The sequence below is a fragment of the Eulemur rufifrons genome, chromosome 6 (genome assembly GCF_041146395.1).
Source record: "Eulemur rufifrons isolate Redbay chromosome 6, OSU_ERuf_1, whole genome shotgun sequence".
Classification (NCBI taxonomy): Eukaryota; Metazoa; Chordata; class Mammalia; order Primates; family Lemuridae; genus Eulemur; species Eulemur rufifrons.
In genome coordinates this window covers 38861472-38875190 of record NC_090988.1, presented here as the reverse complement: position 1 = coordinate 38875190, position 13719 = coordinate 38861472, and positions in this window count along the sequence as shown.

Here is a 13719-nt window from a genome sequence, read left to right as displayed (position 1 = left end):
AAAAAAACTTCACATATATAAATTTCCAAAGCACAGCTGCAAAGTGTCCAGCAAAATACTCTCTCAGGTTTATGGGTAAAAACCTCCCAAAGAAATGAAAGTGAGGAAGTGACTTAGCCAATGAGAGCTGGTGAGTCAGGGGTCCTCTAACTAAAAATCTGACTCTTACACTTTGAGACTTTTGTTCTAATTCTAGAAGCACACTCCTTTCTACATCTGATGGCAAATCATCTTTCATGGGTAAACAGTCAATGTCAAAATATCACTTACATAAGAATAGGAAGGTGTTGTGCTTATTATTTTTGAGCTTTGTCCACTGCAAATATGTAAGAAGGAATGCCACTCTCTAAGGGGATATTTACAGTGTGAGGACGTGGGTTAAAGTAGTAGGAAAAAATTACAAAACAAAACCCTCCCCTTTCCCTTGGTAGATGCAAGTGTCTGTTCTGAACTCATTATGTGACTCTGACCACAGAGTCACTGGTGGTCATTAGGGTTGCACAGGCTTTGGAATGATTCATAGCCTGGACGCCACTTGTCCAACGTTCCTTGTTAGACAACAGAAATAACAGACTCACAAAAATCAAGGTGGCTAGGAAGTATGTGTCCCCTTCTGAAGAGGGATTCTCTTGCCGTTGTATGTAACGAAGACAAAAAAACAGGTTGTTCATTGAAAAGTCCACTGTGGTGCACTTCAATGTTTAATTATGACATTCATCACCATTTGCCTTTGACTAAGAGAAAGCTTTAGTTGAAGGCAACTGAATCGCAAGGTTATATTAAACAATGCTTCTGGACCAGCTAAAACAGCATGGGCTCTAGCTGTGTCGGTTCGTTAAAGAGCCCTTCCCGCAGCTGAGCAGCAGGAGCCGGGGCTGCGGCGGTAGCGGTCAGTGGTGCACCGCCGTTGCCGTGCACAGCCGTGTGTGATGCCTGGTGAAGAAATAGACAGGGAATCCTTTTCCTGCTGGAGCCAGAAAGAGAAGAAAGGAAAGAGGCTTCCAAATGTAGGACGTGCTCTCATATTCTATATTCAGCTCTTTACAGAGGCAAGTGCGCCAGAGGAAGACACAAAATTAATTTTCCAAAATATAATAATCGTCTTGCATATTAACTCAGTTTCAAAAGAAGTCTTTGCTGATTAACTTGGAGAGAAAGAATTCCGCTTTCATTTAAATTAAATCCAATATTTGTAATACCATTTTTTGTCATACTAGCACTACTTACTACTTAAGGTGACTTCACAAGTTACCTTATGTTAACTTTTGTTATTTTATTATATCACTTGTTTTGATTTTAATGAAGATGATGAATTTTTACGTGAAAGCTATCCTCTAAATTGCATTTTTTCCCCCTCTTAAGTATTAAAGTTAGTGATTTCTTTTTCTTTTTTTTTTTTAGTTTCCCGGAGTTGTGCTCCAGAACCTGTGTTCAGGTTACTAGGATTTTTAGACCTTACTCTGGTTATTGTTACATTGAGGGTATAATTCCATAAGTACTTACTCTAGGGAGTTCTTTTTTTTATTTAATAATGTTTCTTGAATGTGTTATGTTAAGTAAAGAGAGCAGTTTTAAGCAAACAGAACACATTATGCAGCATCTCAACCTTAAATGATAAACACACTTAGTGGTGAGGGCCACAGTTTATTGAACTATTTTTGTGTAACATTTAGCCAGGTGTAAGTACATTTATATGTTTATTGTGTATTTTTCAACAAGTACAATAGTTTAGTACTCTGTCTCTCCTTCTAAAAGTGAAAAAATATATATACCTCTGTATCAAATATTTGTTTTATTAACCAAAAGGTAGATAATCTTAAATTTTAGTTAAGTGAACTTACAAAAATGAATGCTATTGAAAACATTTTATCATCCTATTATCAACATTGCTTAAGACCACACTTTAGGATGGATTATAAAAACACAGAAGCCCCATAAAGGCAGAAAACTTTGTCTGTTTTACTCACAGATGTATCACAAGCTCCAGAACAATCCCTGGCAAAAAATTGGTGCTCAATTAGAGTCTACTTGAATTAGTCTTTTTACTATTGTTATTCAATCCAGTTACAAATGCACAGCTTTTAACTATCCAACATATACTAACACACCCACATGTGTACACACCCACACACACAGACACACTCCTACATACACAAAAGAAGTGGATGTGGACCTGCCCTTTCTGACAACTGTAGCTGTTGCCTTTTCTTTAGTCATGAATTACCTTCATATTTTTTAGTGACACTTTTTGTTGCTCAAATTAGCCAGAACTGTTGTCTATAGCTCGCATCAAGGAATCCTAATGGAAACCTTAGTTATATCTTGAATTATCACTCTCATACCTTTATCTAATAAATGAAATAATCCAGGACATTGTTGAAGGAAGGGGTGTATGTGTGTGTGTGTGTGTGTGTGTGTGTGTGTCTGGCAGGGGAAGTGGTTGCCTGGTGTTTTGTTGTTTCACTTTTTAATGCTACCCAAATGGGACCGTATTGCTTACAACCACCTGGATGTGAAGTGAGCAGCTTTACTGAATAATATCTAGTTATTGGTTAGACTTTTAGAGATGTGCCATATGGCTGCTCATTAATTGCTCATAATGATGTTTTAACTACAAATAATTGAAGTAACTGGGCCTTGGAGCTCTCTTAATTTACCTTCCAATCACTTCATTCATTCTCCCTGATTTCTATACACACACGCACACACACATACACACACACACACACACACACACACTCCCTTACCCAGCCCATTCTTCCTGGCCAGAATTCCAGCCAAAGAAAGAAGCAAGCATTGGCCCAAACAACTGTCATTTTCCTGCTTATTCCTTTGTGAAGTAGCTAACCGTTTCCATTCCTGAGAGGTCAGTCCCACAGGAGGTCACCGAAGCCAGCATACTTAAAAGGCCAGTGTCCTTTTATGAGCAGAAAGCACATGCAGTATAGCCACGTGGACTAAATCCTAGGCTTTGGATCACTGTGTTCTGCCCAGAAATCCTCAAAGGCTTTTTATACTAGGAAAGTAACTATAGAACCTGCTGTGTGCACAGAGACTGGGTTTTCTTTGAGTAATTGGATATTATTATCAGTATCAGGGCTTTTCAACAGTGGGTCATGACCCATTCGTGAGACTTAAAATCAATTTAGTGGATTGAAACTAGAATTTTTTAAAATGTTACTTACATTTTTAGAATTAGATTCTGTTGCTATGAAAAAGGAATCCTCGTTTCATTTAAACTTCACAAAGTAGGCAAAGCTGAAACCGGCTATACAGGGATTCTGACCAAACAACACACCCAAAATGTGCCATGAAGTCAGTTTTGTAACTGGTAATGTGGCCCTCAGACATGTGTTAATAACACGTGTGACGCTCAGGGGCACCTTACTCTTAGAAAGTATTCTCGCCAGCTGGCTGGTAGACTCAGTTGTCCTTCTGTGCTGCTGGAAGAGTGAATGTGTTGTGAGCATGTAAATCTAATTTTAAATTGATAATCTTTGTATATCATTATTTACATCTTTGTTCCCTGTCGTAAGTATTGGATTGGCCCTCTCCAGGAATGGATCTAGTACCGTTGTTTTACAAACGAAGACACTGAGGATCACGTGGCTGGATAACTTGGCCAAGGTCACACAATTAATAAGTAGGAGAGCCTGGAGAGACTTCTCATCGCCAAAAGGCTACCTGCTTCTCCCTGAAGCCTGGGGGTGGAGCACCCTGCTCTACCCAACTGTACTATGCAAACCTGCTGCATTAGTGCGTCCTGAGAAAATGGTCTCCATCCAAGGGCAAAGTGGGTACAGGAATGTGGGTCCAAGGCATTGCCTTTCTCAGCTGCTCTTCCTGAGCTGCCTTTTTTCAGCTTCTCCGGAAAGAACTACGTGGTGCAGGATAATTACAGTTTTATTTAGACAGTTATGCTGAAACTCTATCACCTTTCTTGATTTCTTTTTGCAGTCATCATGCGTTCTGCTCTATCGACTTTCCTGATATCTTTTGTCTAACTCCTCCACTCTCTATATAAAATTATTCCATCCTGTCTTTTAGTCATATTGTTTTCACTTATTAAATCTTCTTTTTTTAATTTACCTGCTGAAGGCATTTATCTATTATAGCTTAAAAATGCCATGACTTAATGACACTTAGTAGACTGAGAAAAAAAAATATCTAAACTATTGAAAACAGTCAGCTTTTTAAGAATATATATCATAAAATCACACTGGGACAATGCCCTGGAGAGCAAATTATAGATGGCTGGAGTTCAATACAAACAACTTTGAAATGTATTGGGACTGGGTTATTACATGCTTCTGCTGCTTACAGCCGGCATATTTCCTCTTTATTGTAAATCGTAAGTTCAAACTACAAATACTTCCCATTGACCTGAACTTAGTTGCACTTCAGGGTCTTTCTGTCTTGCCTGCCAGCTGCCTGCAAGATCTGTTACAGGGATTTGGTGAGGTTTTGTGGTGACTCAGATTTATTCTCCCACATAAGCCATGTTTTATGTTGGACAAGTGGATTTTATTTGATTATATTATCAAGATCCTCGAGTGGTAAGAAAACAGAAAACACAAGCAAAAGGGTGACATGGCACAAAGAGTTCAATCAGAAACACTAGGAAAGTCAGGTTCAAAGTTTTGCTACTTGGAACAATCATTCTACTTCTCACCTGCACCCCTGCTACCCCCACCATGATGATTCCCATTCCCCTTTCTCTTCACTCTCCTTTCTTCCCCAATTTCAAAGCTGAGGTTGAAATTAACATTCATAGCTCAGTATTCCAATTGAGACTAGAACTGCAAAAATGAGATGGAAGCAGAGAATAACTCATCTGAGTCCCTATTTCAAGGCAAACATTTGTCATTTAGACTTTCTCAGCCATAAGGCTGAACAGACTGTGAGCCACATGATGCTATGGTTCAGAATGTGGAAACATCAGGCAGACAATATAGGATTGCAGATAAGAGCTCCAACTTTGGAATGAGATGGACTGTCTTCAGTCATATTCTGTTAGTTACTAACAGTGTGACTTCAGACAGATTAGTTAACTTCTCTAACCCTCATTTATAAAATAAGGAAAACAATGATATCTACTTCAATAGTTATGCGAAAATTAAAAGATGTTATGGATATAAAATCTTTAATGGATAACACATTGTGATCACTAAATATATGTTATTTTATTATTATCATATTGCTACAACTACTACTAACACTATTACATCAAGTTTGAGCTGAGAGGTAGGAAGAGAGTAAAGTTAGGTAGAGTTGGCCACAGTAGAAAGCCCACTGCTTGCAGGCAAATTCGAGGTAATTATGGAAAAAGCGGATGAAGTTGGAACTCAGAGAGTATACAGGTCTGTGGGCTGTAATGCAGGTGATGGGTGGTATGAGAGAGCATTTGCATGAGAGAGGCTCAGGGAAGAAGGGCTCTGGACTCTTGTTCTAGGTCACACGCTAACAGGTCACAAGCTCTCTGCCTCTCATCAAACTCATCAGATGTAAACTGAAGGGATTGGCTTCATGTAGCTGTAATGTCTCTTGGAGCTATGGACTGTGTTATGGCTCACAGTTGAGAGTTGTTACTAAAGGTATAGAGAATCCAGAGGCAGAGGAAGGAGGACCACCGCAAGTGGGGAGATGAAGGAGACGAGGCAACGTATGATGGAGAATGGGAACATATAGGGTGAGAGAGAGATCCAGGAGAAAAATTGAAATTGAATGCAATTTCCGTATTTTCTATTATGCCAGTACTTTCTTGCAGGAATTATTCCACATGGGGTCACTGAGGGTATTTCCTCAAAAGCCTAATAATGCATATGGAGCCTCCATCATTCATAGTACCAATTACTCTCAGGAAAACAGTTCTGTGGCTGTTACATATGGTCTCACCCAGTGGTCTTAGGTTAAGCCACACACACACACACACACACACACACACACTTCTGAAAAATACAATATCCTAATCCCTAATCCCTGTCCATGTAAAAACTTCTAATTACTTCAATTTTCTATATAAATACAGATAATATTTAATACCTATCAGCTTACTAATAAGAGGTTCTTGCTAATAAAAAAGAGGTTCCAGAACAGCATTTTAAAATGTTATTCCACAAAATAACCCTCAATAGTCCTTTATCCCCATAACTTGCTATAGACAGTCATCTTCCTGAAGCAGTCTAATTGCACTATTAAATCATCAATGTCCTCAACTATTTGTTTTTTTTTCCCCTTTCACTTGTTCCTCTCACATGTATACAACAAATTAAATGGCATTTGGAATACCTTGACATTTTATTTTTTTAGGTTACAATCTATTTTCTTATAATTTTATATATGTATACATAAAGATCTGTGTGTATTTTTTATCCACTCAGCATTCATGTACTCTTCATCTGGTATCAGCTGTTTCTGATATACCCTTCTTGAATTTATAGAGACTATGGGACCCAAATGAAATCAAAGTGGAGCACATACACCAGATTTAGGAAAATCAGCATAGCATAGGAGCTCCCCCCACTGTGATTGATTCATTAATGGGCACATAATCCAATCAGAGCCTCAGATCTGATGAGAATTTTGCTTGAACACTTGAACTTGAATGGAAAAATGGGACCACTTGTAGTCACCTTGGCTCCATGAAAGAAAGCCCATTAGAAACAGTGAGATAATCCAGAGGAAGCGGCCAGAGAGGTGGAACAAGAGATTAAGCAAGAATGTTCTTCTCTCTCCACATCCTCGCCAGCATTTGTTGTTTTGGGACTTTTTGATAAAAGCCATTCTCACTGGAGTTAGGTGATATTTCATTGTGGTTTTGATTTGCATCTGATGATTAGAGATGTTGAGCATTTTTTTTATATGTTTGCTGACAATTATTCTGTCTTCTTTTGAAAAGTTTCTGGTCATGTCCTTTGCCCATTTATTGATACAGTTGTTTGATTTTTTCTTGTTGACCTTTTTTGAGTTCTATATAGATTCTTGTTATCAGTCCTTTATTGGATGTGTAGAAAGCAAATATTTTCTACCATTCTGTAGGCTGTCTATTCGCCCTATTGATAATTTCCTTGGCTGTGCCAAAGCTTTTTAATTTGATCACAAGAACTGAAAAATAAGCAACACATGTACTCGCCATCAAATTGGTACTAACTGATCAACACTAAGGTGCTCCCATGGTAGTAAATTAATATTCATTGAGTTCTGGGAGGGTGGGGGTGGGTAAATTCACAACTAATGGATGCGATGAGCATTGTATGGGGGAAGGGCATGCCTCTAACCCTGGCTTGAGTGAGGCAAAGTCATACTTATAAACAAAATGTTTGTACCCCCATAATATCCTGAAATAAAAAAAAAAGAAATTAAGCAAATCTCTTTCAAACATTTGAGGCCTTACATAAAGCTCGAGTGAAGCCAGTCTTACCCCTGGACTTTTTAATATATTTGCTTTTTGTTTTTGTAAAAACTATTGTTATTTTTAGGAGATTACTACTATGTATATGCATATGTAAGCCCAGTAAAAATTAAATAAAGTGTAAACATTAACCTATTAAATAAAATCACTTTTTTCCTAACAGGATGATGTACTGAATCTGGCATTAAACCTCTACACACATGCACAGAGTGAGCTGACTTTAAAGTTGGAAATGTCCTGTGATTTTTTTATTTCGAGTGTCACTGACATTTTATTCTTTCTCACTAAAGCCTTGAAGTTGTCTATTCTTTTTTCGTAGCTATTCCTATTTCTTAGCTTACCAATGATAGCATTCTGAGATATTCAAAGCATGGTACTTTCAGCACATAAAGACCTCAGATTTTAGGAGCCCAAATTTCTAGTTCACCTTTTACTTCAATGAGAGCTTTATTTTGCCAGTTATAGTTCCTTTGAAAGAAATAGCTCAGACTATTCCTATACAGTTTTTTTTAAGTTAAGTATTTTTCAGGTGGATCACAGGGATAAATTGCCTCAAATGGGAAAATTGTTCATTTTGAGGATAATCGTGGGACATTTTTCATTTACGGATGATTTTTCTCTCTAAACTTTAGTATCTCCCTAAATGACCTCTCTCTGGGGACTAACTGCAGCTGGTATGTGCAAGCATGTCTGTGAGCAAACACACACATTTATTCAGATCTGCAGATGTCCCTGGGTATCCATCTTTGACCGTCTTCCTCTTACTCTATGCCTCTCTCCAGGTAATTTCATCCATTCTCCTGGCTTCAGCTATCTCCAAATACTGGTAACTCACAAATACATTTATTCAGCTCACTTCTGTCTTCCAAATTAAGTTCTGAAATTTCTGGGGTGTCCAGAGAGTACAAGACTAAATGGATTCAAAGCTGAATTTATCACTTTCCAATAAAACTTTTCTACAGATCAGGCAATGTATTAGTCTGCTGGGGCTGCCATAACAAATTACCCCAGACTCAGTGGCTTAAATAATGGAAATTTAGCTTCTCACAATTCTAAAGGCTAGAAGTTTGTGATCAAGATACTGGCTGAGTTGGTTTCTTCTATACCTGTGGGTGTCCAAATTTTGTCTTCTTATAAGGGCTGCAGTAATTTTGGATTAGTAGTGCCCACCCTAATGACAATTTAAATTTATTAATAATTAACTCTTTAAAGACCTTATTTCCAATACAATCACTTCTAAGGGACTGGGAGTTAGGACTTCATATGAATTTGGGAGGACAAAATTCATCCTTTAACAGAGGTATACTTTAAGAGCCTATCAAACAATAAGGATGATGGAGGTTGTGCATGTAAAAGCACTAGCATTGCATTTGGTGTAGAGTCAATACTCAGTAAACACCATGATAATGCCATGTGCCCCAGGCATAATAAACCTCAGGGAGATTTAAAAACATTCCATGTTCTCTCATGTGTCCAACCCTTTATTCAGGCTCTTCCCTCTCTGCCTGGATGATCCCTGGGACCCCCTCATCCCTCACCATTCTCCATCATCTTTCATATTCCCACTGAGCTCATATTTACCCTGCAAGACTCAGATAAAACATTATTTCCTCCTCTGAAATGCTCTTTTTTCTCTTTTCCTCAACTCTCGTTTCTTCTCTTCTTCTGTCTTCTCTTCTTGTGATGAAAGAGTTCACCCCCTTTTCCTTTATAAATCTGTTACAGCTAGTATGCATAGATATCAACTAATTTTATCTGATAGCATTGTGATGATTAATATAAATGCCTAAATATTCCTCTAAGTTTCTAGCTCCTCAAAGGCATTGCTTGTGTCCTTCTTACCTTTACTGATCAAAATTTAGCAAAATGCCTGGTACATAGTAGTCATTCAGTAAATGTTTGTTACATGAATACACATATAATAAGCACATAAATAAAGTCATAATGTATAGAATGGCTTGCATCTTACAAAGTATTTTCATGTACGTTATTTCCTTTGAACAACCTAATAAGGCAGATAGAGGAGGCAGAATAGCACAATGCAAGGGACAGTTAACTATGCCTTGAGGGTCAAATCTGGCCTACAAACTAGTTTTGTATGACCCCTGAGTGAATATTTTGTGTTTGTGCTTTTGAGGGTAGGGTGCTGCTTTGCCATTTAATAAACTTCTCATTTTAGAATAGTTTTAGATATACAGAAAAGTTGTAAGAATATATTACAGAAGTTTCTCATATTCCCAACATTGAGTTTCCCCATTGTTAACATCTTACATTACTTTGGTACAAATGTCACAACAATGAACCAATATTGATACATTATTAGCTAAAGTCCATATTTCATTCTGATTTTCTTAGAATTGTACCTACTGTCCTTTTTCTGTCTCAGGATTCCATCCAGGATACTACATTTCATTTGACCATCAGGTCTTCTTTGGCACCTCTGGGCTGTGATAGATTCTCAGACTTTCCTTATTCTTAATGACCTTGACTATATTGAGAAATACTGGTCAGGTATTCTGTAAAATGCCCTTCAACTTGAATCTGATGTTTTTCTCATTGTTAAACAGGGTTTATAGGTTTGAGGAAGGAAGATCATAAATGTAAATTGTCTTTCTCATCATATCATATCCAGGGTACTGATATGCTATTAATGTAATTTTTCACTGATGATACTAACTTTGATCACCTGGCTGAAGTTGAAGGCTGGCTTTTCCATGATAATGGTTGAAAAACATTCAAAAGAAGAATAATATTTTGTGACATAAGACAATTATATGAAATTCAAATTTCAGTGCCCCTAAGTAAATTTCACTGGAACACAGACAAGCTCATTTATTTGCATATTGTCTATGGCTGCTTTAACACTACAATGGCAGAGTTGAATAGTTGCAAAATAGACCTATGGCGCACAAAGCCAAAACTATTTCCAATCTGGTCCCCTGGTGTAATAAGAATGAGTTTGAATCAGATATATCAGCTCTGGCATTAGCATCTATGTGACTTGTGACCAGCTGCCTAACATCTTTGAAACATGGTTTCCTCATCTGTAAAATGAGATTGTTAATGTCTGCTTCAAGGTCTTAATGAGGATTATAGATAATGTTTATAAACCTGTCAATAATTAATATCAATTACTAAGGGATTAGATCAAATTATCCTCATTAAACAGAGAAAACAGATGCAGAGAGACAAAGCAATTTGCATACCTTCTGGTAAATGGCAAATCGGAGCTCCAGTGTGCATTTATAAGTGCTGTAGCAGGACACTCTCCACAAACTTTGAAAACAGACACCTCATTGACTCTAGGCTCTGGGTCTTGCTAACTGTGAATCCTTGGGCAAGTCATTCTTCCTCCCTGAGGCCGGGTTTCTTTATGTACAAAATGGAACTCACATGTAATATTTATTAGAGAAGACTGGTGTGAAGATTAAGTGAGCAAAGTTATATAAAGTCATTGTCACATAGGATGGAGTTAAGATGAGTTCAAATATTCACTACATCAAGCTGCACTTATGGGAATAAAAGCCTATTCAACTAGTACTTTAAGAAAAATATTAAAAGAAAGGCAAAGACACTAAAGCCAAAAAAAAATCAATAATCCTCTGATTATCTCTTGTTTTGAATTATCTGCTTTGCACTTTCTTTTACAAGCCCAGACACTAGGTCGACTATCAGGTATGAAACATAGAAGACAAAGGAATGAATAGGATGCAGCCCCCGATGCTGCAGGAGTTATAAACTCAGTGGATTGCAGTATAAGACTAAGAATTCATACTTTCTATGAACTAAGAAAGCCACAATTAAGATACCATAATGAATGAATTCCTTCATGTGAAGCTCTTGGTTTCTTTAAGGTGCTTCACAATTCCTATAGCTCTCACCTCTTCCAAGCCCCCTCCAAACTATTCACATGGCTTGGCATAATTCATACCTCCCCACTCTCTTGCTGACTATCCTTCCTTAATTCCACAAATGCTTGGGAGAAAGCTCCATCGTGGTTAAGCAGTTAGCTATTAGAGTATGTCCTAGAGATGCTCTTTATTTCCTTTCAGGATCACCCCTTGGCCTTGAGTGTTGCCATCAAGACATCTCTGGAGCTTCTCTTGGATGGTACAGGTACATCGAAGATTAAAATAATTTGAAAAATGCAAGATTATACAATATAATCAGTAATACATAAAACTACATTCTTTGAACAACAAAATAGGAATTCAATTAATTTTTAATTCTATGTCATACAATATCTAGAGTGTATGCTTCTTTAGGGCAAGGACATGATCAGTTTTCATCTTTGCTGTATCCCATTGCCCAGAACAGCTCTTGCATAGAGTAAGAACTTAATAAATATTTACCAAATGATCACCTGCACAGCAGCCAGAAAAATAGATTTGCTGTACCAAGTAATTACTATATGACTTAATCATAATATATTCATTTTTGTTCCATTCTTTTTTCCTTCTATGAATATTTAGAGTGCCTATTATGTTCCATGACAGATGCTAAGTTCTGAAATTCAAAGATTAACAATAGATACAGGCCTAGCCTCTATAGATACTGTAGCACATTGGAGGAAACACATAATTATAAGAGCATTTACAATATAACTTGGTAAATACTGCAATAGGAAGTATAGGTTACTAAAAGAAATCCATTTAATGCAGACTCAGATGTCAGAAAAAGGCTTTCCAGAGAATGAGACTTTGCTGACATAGGGAGAATGAGTAACAGTGTAGTCTGAACATGAGTTGGAACTGACATGGTCCAGTTTCTTCATGAAGTCATAATCAGACATTGTACATGGACCAAAAGAAATTAAAAAGGAGATCCTATCATAATTTACATCTCTCAAAGAATAATAAGATGGTCCAATTCATTATGGACAGCACAGTTGTCAAAGTACATTGAGTACAAAGCTCTCCTTCCCAGTTCTGCCACCCACAGTAACAACAGAGATATATAAACTTCTAAAAAAAAATCAAGCTCTTGATGCTTCTATTTGTAGGTGTCTTAAACTATAGAAATTCCACAGCAATTTCTGCTTCTACCACCAGCCATGCTGGGTTGTTTCAGTACATTCATGACCTTGGTATAGCGTTGAAAAAAGTTTGTGCTAGACTCTAAGTATAATTCCTCTCTCGCTAAAAGAACATTTTGAGTTCATAAACTTCCCACCATTATAGGCATTAGCTTTTCAAGTGAAAGGTGGTGGATATTGGACAACTAATCCAGGCAGAGGGATCATTTTGGGGTGTGTATAGGAATTCAATACTATGAGAGCAGAGTGAATACAGTGAGAGGGACAAGAGAAGAGGGACACAAACAGGGTCTTTATCATGTAGATCCTGTGAACTGTGCTAAAGACTTCGTACTTTAACCAGTGAACACCAATAGAGAGGATTAAGATTATTCCACTACTCTCAATTTACAGCCATAAGCCTTCTTAATGGATTTTGTCCTTTACCTTCTAATCTCATCTGTGAAAAATTTTAAATCCAAGTATTAAAAACTTAAATAAAAAAATTTTAAAGCTCACAGCTAACATAGTCAATGGTAAAAGTTGAGAGCATTTCCTCTAAGATCAGAAACAAGGCAAGGAGGCCCACTTTCACCACTTTTGTTAAACATAGTACTGGAGATTCTATCCAGAGCAATTAGGCAAGAAAAAAAAAAAAAGCATCTAAATCTGAAAGAAGGAAGCTCTGTGCTGCTGACATTCCTTCTACATTCTCTTCTTGACTGGAGGGACCTCTGCTTTCTATATCTGTTCCGTATGGCCTTTAATGAAATGTCACGGCAATTGACAAAAGAAGCAAAAGTGTATTGCAAATAATTTGAGCAAAATTAATTCAAATATAAGTTTAGTCATTAAATAACTTAAGGATATTATATAAACATGAAAGAGCTCTTCACAATCTGCAATGTGTGCTCAGAGTTCAATGATGTCACCACACAGTGTCCTTCTTACATGTCCCATATATTGCATGCCTCCCACCTATGCGTCCTCTTTGATGTGTGTGTTTATGTATGTGTCTGCACTCATGTGCCCGTTAGTGGCCCTGTATGCACCAGGCTCCATTGTTACTAACTGGCTAATCTTAGTCAAGTCTCCTAAATTTACTTTCCTCGCCTAGAAAATGCAAATAACAGCACTTAACTTGGTTATAAGAATTGGTGTAAGGGTAGAATAAAATGATAATTGTGTAACAATTGCAGAACATGAAATACCTGGAACAGAAGTTGTTAACAAATGAACACTCAGGATATGATAATTCCCTTCCCTTTTTCTTTTTGACTTTTGAGGGAAGCAA